Source organism: Phalacrocorax aristotelis, chromosome 5 (assembly GCF_949628215.1).
Source record: "Phalacrocorax aristotelis chromosome 5, bGulAri2.1, whole genome shotgun sequence".
Taxonomy (NCBI): Eukaryota; Metazoa; Chordata; class Aves; order Suliformes; family Phalacrocoracidae; genus Phalacrocorax; species Phalacrocorax aristotelis.
In genome coordinates this window covers 4,342,640-4,354,644 of record NC_134280.1, presented here as the reverse complement: position 1 = coordinate 4,354,644, position 12,005 = coordinate 4,342,640, and the positions used below count along the sequence as shown (strand labels likewise).

At 40.5% G+C, this 12,005-nt stretch overlaps 1 long non-coding RNA gene across 1 annotated transcript in view; it reads left to right on the top strand.

Moving 5' to 3' along the window:
- Positions 1 to 11,530, top strand: part of LOC142057206 (uncharacterized) — a 39,109-nt gene extending 27,579 nt beyond the window's left edge. The window contains exon 3 of the long non-coding RNA XR_012660575.1: positions 10,654 to 11,530. This is a non-coding gene — a long non-coding RNA (uncharacterized LOC142057206). The remainder of the gene's footprint in view (positions 1 to 10,653) is intronic.
- Positions 11,531 to 12,005: the final 475 nt, after the last annotated feature.

The window sequence follows — 12,005 nt, the reverse complement described above, 5'->3', positions numbered from 1 at the left end:
AATGTTTGCAGAACTTACAGGAATTTAATTATCTTCAGGGCTTCTACCTCTCTTTTGAATTGGATTGAAATAAGCCAATGATTTTGCAAATGGTTAAGGAATAAAAGGTCTGGCAGACAGGGCCGACACACAAGCTTCATTTCTTCAGGAGAGTTGTCCAAAAAAATCAAACTCAGAAAAGTGTGGGATTTTGAAAAGTATAAAAGCATATGAAGTGCAACAAAGATTGTCTGGTTATGGAGAGAAAGAGAATAAATAATGGGATTAAGTAGAGAGGAAAGCAAAGGCCACAGGTCAGTCCCCTCCTTGGATGACACAGAGAAAGAGATTAGAAGTTTCCATGATTGAGAATATAGCCTTCCCAAAATGAGCTAGTACTTTCAAAGTCCAAACATTAGACAAAAGCTTGTTTATTCAATTTTTTAAAGAGATCTGAGGCTTAGGGTTCTCATTCATTCACTTCCTATGGGGTTTTGCACACTGGAGCAGGACATGCAAGTGGGAGAGAAAGTCTGCCCTGGGACCTTTGGGTCTGCGGCACCCAGTACTGAAGGTCTCTGTGGGGCTGGGACCAGGCTAGGCTCCTCGCGGAGAAGACACAGGCAAAGAGCTCTGTAGAAATCCACACGCTTCCTTACGCTGTAGAAGACCGAGAAACAAATGGTTTCTCTTGTCTTTTAAGTGGCGATTTCAAGGCTAAATGTGAGCGTTCTTGCGCAAAGATACAGGCAAGAGGCCTTTGGAAATCATTCAGCAAAGTTATAGAGCTTCCTGAACTTGAGCCAGGCAAAAACACTAGGACCTGAACCAAAAGGAAATATTTTATAGCTTGAATGCCTTTTACCAATCAGTTTTTCTCTCTGGAATGTCTTTTTTCCCCTCTTGTAGCTTAAATGAAAAGATTAAAGTGTGATAACGATGTAGAGGAACAGTCATGTTTGGCCAGGTGATAACTAAGCATTTTAGATATCCTGGTATTGGCTTTCAAGCAAGCATGGGTTTGTACGTGTGCCTGTAAATACCTACAGTTATGCGTGAAAGTACATCCTCTTTCTCTCTTTTTGTGCTATTTGTGTGTGTGTATGTATACATCCATGATGGCAGTGATATGCTACATGAATTAGAAGCCTGTTCTTCATAGGCACGTAGGGGTTGGTGGATTCAAAGACCGACAGTCAAGGTGAAAGCTGATTTCTCAGCATACTCATTTAAAAACTCTTTAACAGACACTATTAGATGTATCTCGGTTCAAGTTTTCATTTTTTTCCATACTGGGTGCCTTCAGCCCTCCTCCATGCATGAGCAGGATTGATGGGGGGGCTGATGCCCGTCACCTCCCACTCTCAGACAGAGAGCTACAGCTCCACAGCAATTTTCTTCCAGCCCACAGGTTGTAACAAGTAGTCAGTCACAGCAGCCCTCTCTGTGGTTGTACCTGCATTATTTATTAGCCAACGGACGTAACTCTGTCCATTTTTTCAACGCAGCTGTAGTGACAGTGTATTCAGGGTCAGCTCACTCGCCTCTCTGCAAGCTGTGTAGGGTGAGCAGAGGCAGGGATTTTCCATGCCTGTTCACCGACTGGCTCTCGGCACGCTTCCACTTCAGGATTTTAGGTACTTGTATGAACCTGGGTGATTCTTAGGCATTTGTGTGTAAAAATGTGATTATTCCTTGCAGAAAGGGAGATGCACTTGCAGAGTGATGCGGTGAATCAAAGCAGATGGGCTGCGTTGTGCAGAGGGGTATCGTCACAGAACCGGTAGTTCAAAATCACTGCATGTCATATGACAACATTAATATATAAAACCAGCTAGCTGAGGAATACAGCACATAAAACTGCAAGGCAAGCTGTTTGTAAGCCCTGTGCTTACAAAACGGGCCGTATACTTTGACGGTGGAGCTAATTTTCTTTTTAATAATTCTGATAGCAATTCCTAATAATTAGCTGATCTAATGTAGATTTTCATTTTATCTTTTCAAAGCTATACTATTACAAATGGTCAAGGAACTTTGCCCTTAAAAAATGGTGATAATATCCTGACGACCTGGGACCTCTGTTGGAGGAAAGATTTTGCCTAAAAGGGTTTCAGGAAGTTACAAAACTCCTTTACATGGCCTGTTGGATCTGTGTATGATTTCCAACATTACACAAAATAAATACCAGGAGACTGGTGTGGTTTATACAAGAGTTTATAGAGAAAAAATCCACCCACCAGCTCCCTTGCTGAGGATTACAACCAGGTCTCTGCTGCCAAGTTCTCTGTTTAGGTAAAGCATGAGAAAATCTGCCATTTTTTTTAGAGTCACAAAAGGGGTGCTACAGGGGGGGCAGTGAGAAGCTGACAGCTCTCACTGCTTAAAAGGCAGCTGTTCCTTCTCAGGTATTATTATTAATAAACCCTAAGGTAATGTTTGCTCTGAAATATGTCTAATTGAAATAATTTACCCTAACCCTTAGAGAATTATGAAACTGTTTTCATCATGTTCACACACAGCAAAATAATTATGAGATGCCATATGGAAAAGACATCATGTGGTATATGTATTTCTGAATGTATACTTTTTGAAATGGTTCCCACAGATAAATCATATAGCTAATTTACAAAGAGGAGGTGGATAGTAGTTCTTAAGTATGCAGTTTAAGTTTAAAATGGTTTCAGGCTGGGTAAATTTACAGTGGTGATGACATGCAGTAATTGCACTGATCAGAGGATGTATATCACAGGAGATGTCGATAACGCCATTAAGTTGCACTGCGCAAAATGGAGCAGGGAAATTCTGCTGGTGGCTCTCCGCTATTGCAGTGTGCCACCTCTCAAAGCCTCTGCAGGACCTGTGTGGTCCTGAGCTCGTTTTGCAGCTGAAGTGTACCCAGCTGAAACACTGGCGATGCTCCCCCATCATCAGTGGGTCTTTGGGATGTTTCTGCTTTGCACCTGAAAAGCTCTGAGCTGACCCCTGAGGAAGGCGAATACTCTCCCCACCCCTAGATTTATTCTGAGCAACACCCATGAGAGAAAATGTCTTGTGTTGCTGTTCCCCACTGTCCATCTCTTTAAGGTTTTTCCAAAAGGTTTTATTCCTGATCTCATCTGTAGTCACCAGCATTATCATGTATATGTATGATATATCTCTATATATTTATGTATGTAGGTTTCGTTACATACGGTAGCAGGAGAATTCTGTAGGGCACCTCTTGGTATTTTTCCAGGCATAATTGTGGTGGATGATGAGACATCTGAGGTTCTCTTCCTGATAGTTAAGAAGTTTTGAAGGTGCTTTTTGAATAAGGAACTCTTATTAACATTTCTAGAAATCTGGCTGGAGATCAGGCTTTCTTGTCAGACTTCTGGTAGTTCTTGTTTCCAGATGGATGGAAGAAAAATATGAGAATAGCTTATTACACCCTTTCTGGTTCATGTCCGATTTGAAACCAGCAAGTGAGGAAGACAGAAAGAAATCTCATGCTGTCCAGTCCATTCCCTTTATTTCTAAAGACTCTTAAAAAAGAAGGGGTTCTCTCTAATTTGAGCGTTGCAGGTTAGCCTGTATTTTGTCACTTTTGCAGTTATTCCTATGATGATTAGTGAAATATTTGAAAGATATGGGATACACAAACTAATTCACCCCCAGCCCTCTATTTTGCAAGAGCTAGACATGCACTGCAGCCGCGTTGTTTATCCCCCAGTAATGACATCATTACCCCGCATTGCTGCTCTAGGTAGTGTATTTGTCAACAGCCAGTAATCGATGAGTATGAGGGAAATGTTTACCCAACTTCTGCGCTGTGGCATTACCCCAGTAGTGCCGCTTCAGGGAGATCACACTGTGTTTCTGGGATTTGTGCTACAGAAACCAAAAAAGCTTTGGCATTTCTGTGCGTGTAACACTGATCTTCAAATAACCACCTTTTAGAGACAGTAATTACAGTAATTCTATCTTTAAAGGAAAAAATAAAAAAAAAAAAAAAAAGGAAAAAAAGTGATATTCCCTCACAAATATCTAAAGGTGGGAGTTTTCCAATACCCCTACTGCGTGCGGAGTGCTGGAGACATCCATATTTGATGACTCCCTAATCTTCCCAGGGGTAACCACATATGCTAATATTTACTCACTCTGTACAGATACAATATCTGAACACTGCTGATTCATTAACATGCAAGTATTTAAACTGAGCTTTTCTGCCATGTATCATCCCTGGGAAGCGCCTGCACCGGAGAGGTAGCCTTGCGCCTTCCTCCTCGCTGTCGTCCCTGCTTTTGGATGAGAAATGTGATGATCTTTCTCCGTTTCTAATGTTGCACAGACGAAAAGGCATGTTCCCCTTTTAGCAACTTCCAGTCATTTGTTTTTACGCTCACCGAAGGTGTATTGCATTTTGTGCTATTAAAGCGCCCTAAACCAAAAGTCACATTTTTCCCCCTGCAAGTTACAGTAGATTATTATTTCGCTACAGTATCCGAAAGCATGAAATAGAGATTTATGATACTCTTGTGTTTTCCACTTCAGTTCATGTGATGTAGGGAAGGTAAAGTGTCTCTGGCTGCACAGTATCCCTTTTTCTTTTTTCTCTTTAGAGCAGTGTGTGCTGCGTGATTAGAGGATAGTGAGAAGGTCACTGACCAAACTTTATCTTCCACACAGTTTCCCACAGCATGTATTCCTCCTAGGGAACATTTTCTCAGCTCAGGTTATTTCCAGAAATGTTCTCAAACCATAAGAACAGTCCTTGCAGTAAAACATTTCATTCCCACTTTTTATCCTTTATCTAGCAGAGCAGTGTTGACAGCGTTTATGTTTCTTCTATTGACTGGGCCAAGAACAACAGGATTAATGAGGTTGTCTCTTCATGAGTGCATTATATTTTTTCCTCTGACCTTTCAAACATGGGAATCTTCTGTTTGCAATATTTCTTAAGGAAGGAAAACCCCTTCTCGCTGAAGCTCGTTTTGACGCGGGCCGGCTAGGTGGGAGCCGGGGTTCCCGCGCACCTCCAGGCGACCCGCGCAAAGGAGCGCGGCGTGCGGGCATCCTCGGCGCCTCTCGCCGACGCGCGGGCTGAAAGGAAACTGTGAAAAAGCAAAAGAGGGAATAACTTTGTTTCCTTGTTTTTTGAAGAATTGGCTGGGGGACGTGGGATATTTTAAGGACTTTCTCAAGATATGAAATTCTGATTATAAATCTTACACGGCTGCCTACAGACTATCGTGCTGCAGGAACTGCTCAGGAGACGGGTGGACACTGCTCTACTGTTTTTTGTTTGTTTGTTTGTTTTCCCCCAAAGGATTGCACATGTTTAGGCTGGACAAGTAGGGGAAGGAGGAGTTGCTGGAATTGCAGCCTTCCACAGAACACTCTTGCACTTTATCTTTCCTATTCCTGATTATTTTTGACATGGGGGTAGCTGGAACGCAATCAAGATAGGATCATTTCTAAGTGCAGCAGGACAGGGAACGTGAAGAATTTTCCCAAGGATGGGAGAACAAATATCTTAAAACACAACAAATAACTTTGCACATATGACATCTTTTAGCCAGTCTCCTCAAAAGACATCAATTAGATAAGCTAAACATAATTAAATTTTTGCATAAGATCATTAAGGGTGACTTATTCTCATTTTTCATCTGGGAAAACGGAGGGACAGAGAGCTGGAAAAACTCCCACTAGCCCAAAAGCTATCTACATAGGCTAAGCTATTAATTTCCCCTCTAAATTATTTGTTTCCCCTCTTGGTAGGGAAATAAGCACCACAAAATTGTGCATTCACCTCTTGCATCTTATGGGGCAATAAACCTCATCATGGAGGAAAAGAGAATTTAATGCCAACCATTTGACCTGCTTTTTCCAGCCCATGGTAAATGGTGGAGAAATCTGCCTGGTATTTTGGGAGAGGGAGAAGCAGAAGAGGTGATATACATATGTACAGAGAGGTATATATAAATATGTATAGCCCCAAACATAATTTTTTAAATAACTGTAAAAAGAAGTGGAAACATGAAGGCTTGCGACACTTGCAGAGTATGTTTTCCATAGGTGTGTAGTTCAGCTGCATGTAAGAAATTCTTTTGCCATGTAGGAAAAACAGCTCTTACCTGCTGACTTGAGGGGAAAATGCAGCGTCCAGGGGACTGCCTCGCTGAGCACTCCGGCGCTGGCTTTACTTCATGTCCATGGAGCAGAGGGCCAGGACGCTGGGCTGAGCTCCGGGCAGTGATCCAGGAGGGCCAGAGCTCAAGCACCGGGCTTAGGCTTTAAGCAAGCTCGAGACCTCTATGTGTGGATTCACATAATTCTGAGACTGTGAGAGTGAGCTGAATTAGACATGTGGACAGAGCCAAATTCATCCATGTCAGCCCTAGGAAGGGAACAGAAACACATACTCCTGGCTTCTTGCTTTAACGGTTTAACTAATCCCACTTATTAGCTCTGGAAACAGGACAGGCTGCTTTTACAGTGCTTTAAGTTGAAAAAGTCATCAGAGAAGCTAAGACATTTCTGAGCAACTCTTCAGAAAAGTATTTCATGAGATTTTGAAATATTTTCTCCTGAAAAAGAGTAGCACTTACACAGTAAAGAAGGTAACTCAGCTGTGCACTGTCCTCACGGGCTGCAACGGTCACTACTTGCAAGTACCAGGAGACAGTTTCTCAGTGTTAAGCGTGAGTGTATCACACATCTTAAATCTGTGTTTCCTGGGTTTCAGAGCTTTGGGTGTTGTTGCTTGAACTCCTATTTCTTCCTTTTAGGATTTCTATCATAGCCAAACTTAAATAACCAGAGAGAGCACTTAATGAGTTCATACCTGTATTTGTCAGTATTCAGGCCAGTAAAACATCAATGCGATTGGAGAAATTCTTGTATTCTGTTTTTCTCTTGTAATAATGTGTGCAAAGCCTGAATTCTGCTAAGTTTGACTGTTGTTTAGCTAGAATAATTTGGGTAAAGCTAAAGAACCTGCAGTTTGCTTTCTGTTCCTTTAAGCAATTGAGCTCCCTGTCATACACTAGTAAGATATCCTCATAAAGCCCCAAGTGAAAATAATTTTTGGGTTGTAACCCTCAAGACTTTCAGATTTTAAAATCCTGACACTTCAGGATTAAAAAAAAAAACCCCACGTATCTCAGTGAAGGGTGAATACACATTTGTGTATTTTGCCTTATTTGCATTTGTTGGTAATTAATTAAAAAACATGAGTTTAATTAAACTTGGAGTTAGGGGATTCATTAAAATAAAAACAAAAAGCATTTCAGTTAAAAATGTAAAATAACATGTTCTGTTGAGTTAGCTGGTGCAGCTTAAGGATTTGCAGAGAGATGCCGGCAGTGGTAAAACTTCAGGGACTATCACGCTGCACACAGTTAGAGAAGAGTTACTGAACAAGGAGAGTGGGTGTACGCCTTTGTCGGCAGATAAATTTCCCTTTGTAGATACTTGAATTGAAATAAGAACGTTTGCCCCCAGTTTCTTTCTGGTCTGAGTCTGTGGCTATGAAAAAAAAGACATCTACTCAAGGCCAGGTGAAAGGATTACAGCACAACTGACGGTGAGGTTTTTTAAAATAAGGGATGGAATTAGAGGGGAAAAAAAAGATTAAAAGCTTGCAGGACAGGGATATCGCTCATGTAAAACTCAAGACTAAATTATACTTACCTGTTTATACTATCAGGAAAAGTTCTTCTCCTTTTAGGTCTCTTTTAGTCATAACTCACTGTCTTCAGCTTTTTTTTTTTGTTTGTTTATTCGGTTTTTTCCTTTGAGAACAGTGGCAGGGGGTTGCTTTTTGAGAAAAGACATGTTATTAGGATGTTGAAAGTAATAACAGAAAAAAATACCAATAAATAATTAAGCCTGGTGTTCATCAAACATTTTTCCTTAGCCTGCTCTCTTTGATTCTGCCCCTTTGGCAGGACTGGGCTTGTCCCACCAAGCAGAAGACAAACAGCAGAAGAAATATTCAAGTCTTTGTAGCCTGTGTTATGAAAATTGTCACTGAGCTATTTCTGTTTGCGGTGGAATAGAAGTGAAACCTTTCCACCTTCTCAGATTGAAGGGGTTCAGAGAAGACCTCCCAGAGCAGCGCTCACTCCCGTACAGGTCAGGCTCGCTGCCTGCATGGACCTGCCCGCGCTGCTGTGCACCAGCCACGGCAGCTTGGAGGGGCACAGGGGCTGACACCGCTGCCACTTCTGTAAGGTGCTGTGCTCTTGGCGTTGGAGAGCTACTGAAAACTGACTGACTTTGACCAAACCGCCTCAAAATTAAGGTTTTTCTACTTTACTCTTCCCCCAAAGTATTTAATTTGAGAAGGAAACAATTATAATAATGGAATATAATACTCACTAAGAAATTCCTAGTTGTGTTCATCAGACTCATTTTCCTGTGAAATTAATATAAAACATTTCAGTAACGAATACAAAATGCATACAAGAAATGCTATATTAATTCGCCTAGAGGTGCGTTTTGAGGGTGGCTTGGCACCCGTGTGTAGGATCTTGGTAGGCAGTTTGGGTATGTGCAAAGGACCAGATTAAAAAACAACAAAAACAAAAGAAAACAAAACCAAAAAGCCACAAAACCCCCTATGTTGCATCTTTGAGATGAAAAACCATCTGTGGGTGCCCATTTTCTGCACCGCTGGACTGGAGGACCCCATGTTAGCAAAACGCTTGCTCCAGCCACGGTGCTGGGGAAGGTGGCCCTCGCACGGGGAGCAGATGCTCCACAGCTGAAGCCTTTCAAAGGAGACACCTTTAAAGCCCCCAACCCTATGGGATAACTGAGTCGTACATAAATAGTCTTTAAAGGGAGCATTGTCTGCTTAAGAAGGAAAAAAAAAAAAAAAAGAAAAGAAAACGAAGTGGGTTTTGTGTGTGGGTAAAGTAAATACGGTTAGAAATACATGACTTGTTAAGAGCTTTTTGAAGACCCCACACTCACAAAATCTTTTAGGTCATGTGTTTGCTTTCCGAAACATTTGGTAAGTAATAAGTGCCAAGGGACTATATGCACTCCATCTGGAATTAGCAGATTCCTCTTTGTTCAATTGTTCCTAAATTTGGAACCAGCTGACTTGCTTAAAAGTATTTTGATTTTCTTTTAAATAAATATGGGAAATAAACATAGCCCAGGACCTTCAGAGAGGTACGTTATTAGTCTTCTCCCTGGCTCCACGAGCCACGCAAGCCTTAAAGGAGCATTTGCCAATTTCGACGTTTGCTATTGGTTTATGGTAACAATTTGTTTGGAGTGGCCCATCATTTTTGTTTCCTTTTTATAAATAGTATCAAAGAAATCAGAGATGGAAAAAGAACTATTAGGTCATTGAATCCGCTTCATTGCCAACGCAGTCTTGTTCCCTACAGTGTACTTTTTCCATGTCTTTGTCCAGGTTAAACTTGGAATTAAGTTTAAGAGCCTGTAGGTCTGATGAGAGGTACAAGATCAAGTGGAGATTTTACTCTTCTTTCCTTACTAGGCAAGTATCTCATTTTCATCTCTGCTTTCCCTACATAAGGAAATGGCATGTCAAAAGATCAAGTGGATGCTTTCTCTTTGCAGGTGTTGTAGATTACTACCTCATCCCTGTAAAAAATTAATTTTTGCTTGGGGAAAGCAAAAAAGGAAGAGAAAAGCAACACTTCTCTTACCTTCCCCGATGTCCTATAACACCAAAGAGTAAGAGCTTGAGACCAAGCCACCTGCTTCTCCAGTAGGCTTATGAAAAGAGACTGTTTCCTTGACGACCTTTAAAAACTTTTTTAAAGAAAGCTTCTTTTAAAACAAAACCAAGACTTTACAAATAGATTTGAGCAAACACTTTAAAGAAATGTAAAAAAACCACCCTGGAATCACCCAAAATTGCACCAAGTCTGTGATAGGGAATTCAGCTGGAGGACTATTTGACATGGAAAACGTTTTCAATGAAAAGCTTGTAAATCAAAGCTCAGAAAAGTTGTCCAATGTCATTACATTTGGCACATGAAGAATTATTAAGAGGTGCAGATCTGTAGATTTGGGATCACAGCCGAAGGTATTCAGCCTGTATATGTTGGTCTGCTTCCATGGAGTCGAAAGGAACAACGCATATTTACAATAGCTGGGGATGGATGATCCCTCTCTCCACCGACTGCAGAGAAAGCTTAGGGAGACTTGCTTTCCTAAGCCAGAGCTGGCCTTCGTGAACTGTGTCTTACCATGCATTACAGAGCAGGATCAAGGTCTTTATCTAGTTCACGGTTGCTCAGATTTTTCTTTCATCCAACATTTGTTCAAAAACATAAGCAAACATTTTTACTTCTGCTTCAAGCTTTCCTAAGAGTGGAAGTAGCGCAGCACAAGCAGATACATATTTTCTGCATGCCTACAAGGTCTTTTTATTTGGTCTAGATACACATCTGTAACTATTTTACCAACTCATGTATTCATATATACTGTAAGTCAAAGGAGCTTAAATTATCACTTCTTGCACTGAGTTGCAGTCATTCTCTTTTGCAGGTTGTTTCCTATGCATTGTGTTTCAGCAGCCTAAGGGCTTCTCTAAATCATTATTCTGTTCTTTCCTCGCAAGAAGGAACCAAATCTATAGTCAAAGATTAGCATGGGCTAGGCGAAACCTAATCATAATCTCTTCTTCCTCTTTTCTTATTCCAGTCAATCCCTGTTCTGCAGATCAAGCCTCTATTTTCTCTGTGTGTTTGAAGAAGGTATATTAGCACGATTGAGTGTCAGCGTCATTCAGCTGGATCTGTTGAAGATACGGACGTTTGGGCTTGGCCCATGACAGTACTGCTTCATCCTTTTTAAATCTAAGCCGGTAAGTATGGGCTCAGGAGCCGTTCCAAAGCTTCACAGAGACTAAGTTGTGTGCACACACCTGCGATTAGGGCACTTTAATTTTTAGAGCAAATGAGCTCTCAGCTTTAAGGACTATAGTACAATGGACTACTGGCCGTAACTAATATAGCTAACTATATATATAAAACATATGTATATTTATGTTAGGAAATATTTAGTAGAATCTTGTGATTCGAAAATACAGTAATTTGCTTCCTTCAGGACCTGCGACCTGAGTAAATGTATCTGCTAAGAAGAGTGTTGGTAATTGTTGTGGTTTTCTGAAAATGTGTCCCCTTCAAGGACTTTTTGATGGCAAGAAAAGAAGAATATTCACTCTCGTTCCCATAAAAATTAATTAAAACCCTGCCATTAACATCTATGGGAGGACAGAACCCCAAATTGCTATATAAATGAGAGACCAGTGGTTTCTTTTTATTTCTGGTTATTATTTATAAATTCTGAACAAGCAACTTTGTTATGAGAATAAACTTATTATTTGCAACTTGTAAATCTTTTCAGCAATGCCTGAGTTCATACTTTGCATTTTATAGTCTCCTTTTGGGAGACTACAGTGGTTTCCATCATTTCATTTATAAAAATTTCCGATAGATGGGCAAGGTCTTACTGAAAGATGATAAAACTCGGAGAGCAAACAGAAATATTGGATGGTAGATGAAGCAAATCTAAATTTAAAAAAAAAAAAAAAAAGGAAAAGGTTATCAGAGTTTCACTCTCACGAACTGTAGTTTCTTTTAACGGGCTTGAAGGCAAACCGTCTTGGCAGGTCAGGCTATCGCATTGTGCTATAGTTAAAACTACTGACTGGTTTTGTGCTGCTGTTTGTTGAGATGACTAAGTTGTCATTTTTAATTAGCTTTATGCTCTTCTTAAAGGCTAATTACTTTACTTTTTATCAAGATTACTTGATTGGTAATGACAAGGGTGCCATGGTTACGTATTTTTAGAGAATTCCCCAATCTGCACAATTATACGATTTTTTTGTTCCCCCTGGATTCTTTGCGCAATAAAGCCTTCAGTAAAAATAATGCTTAAGAAAAAGACATATTTACTACTGATATCGGCAGAAGAAGTTATTTCTTGATTTTCTTTTTCTTGTTTGTTTGTTTGGCAGGAAGGCCCTTGCTAATGTATTCACACGGTGTAAA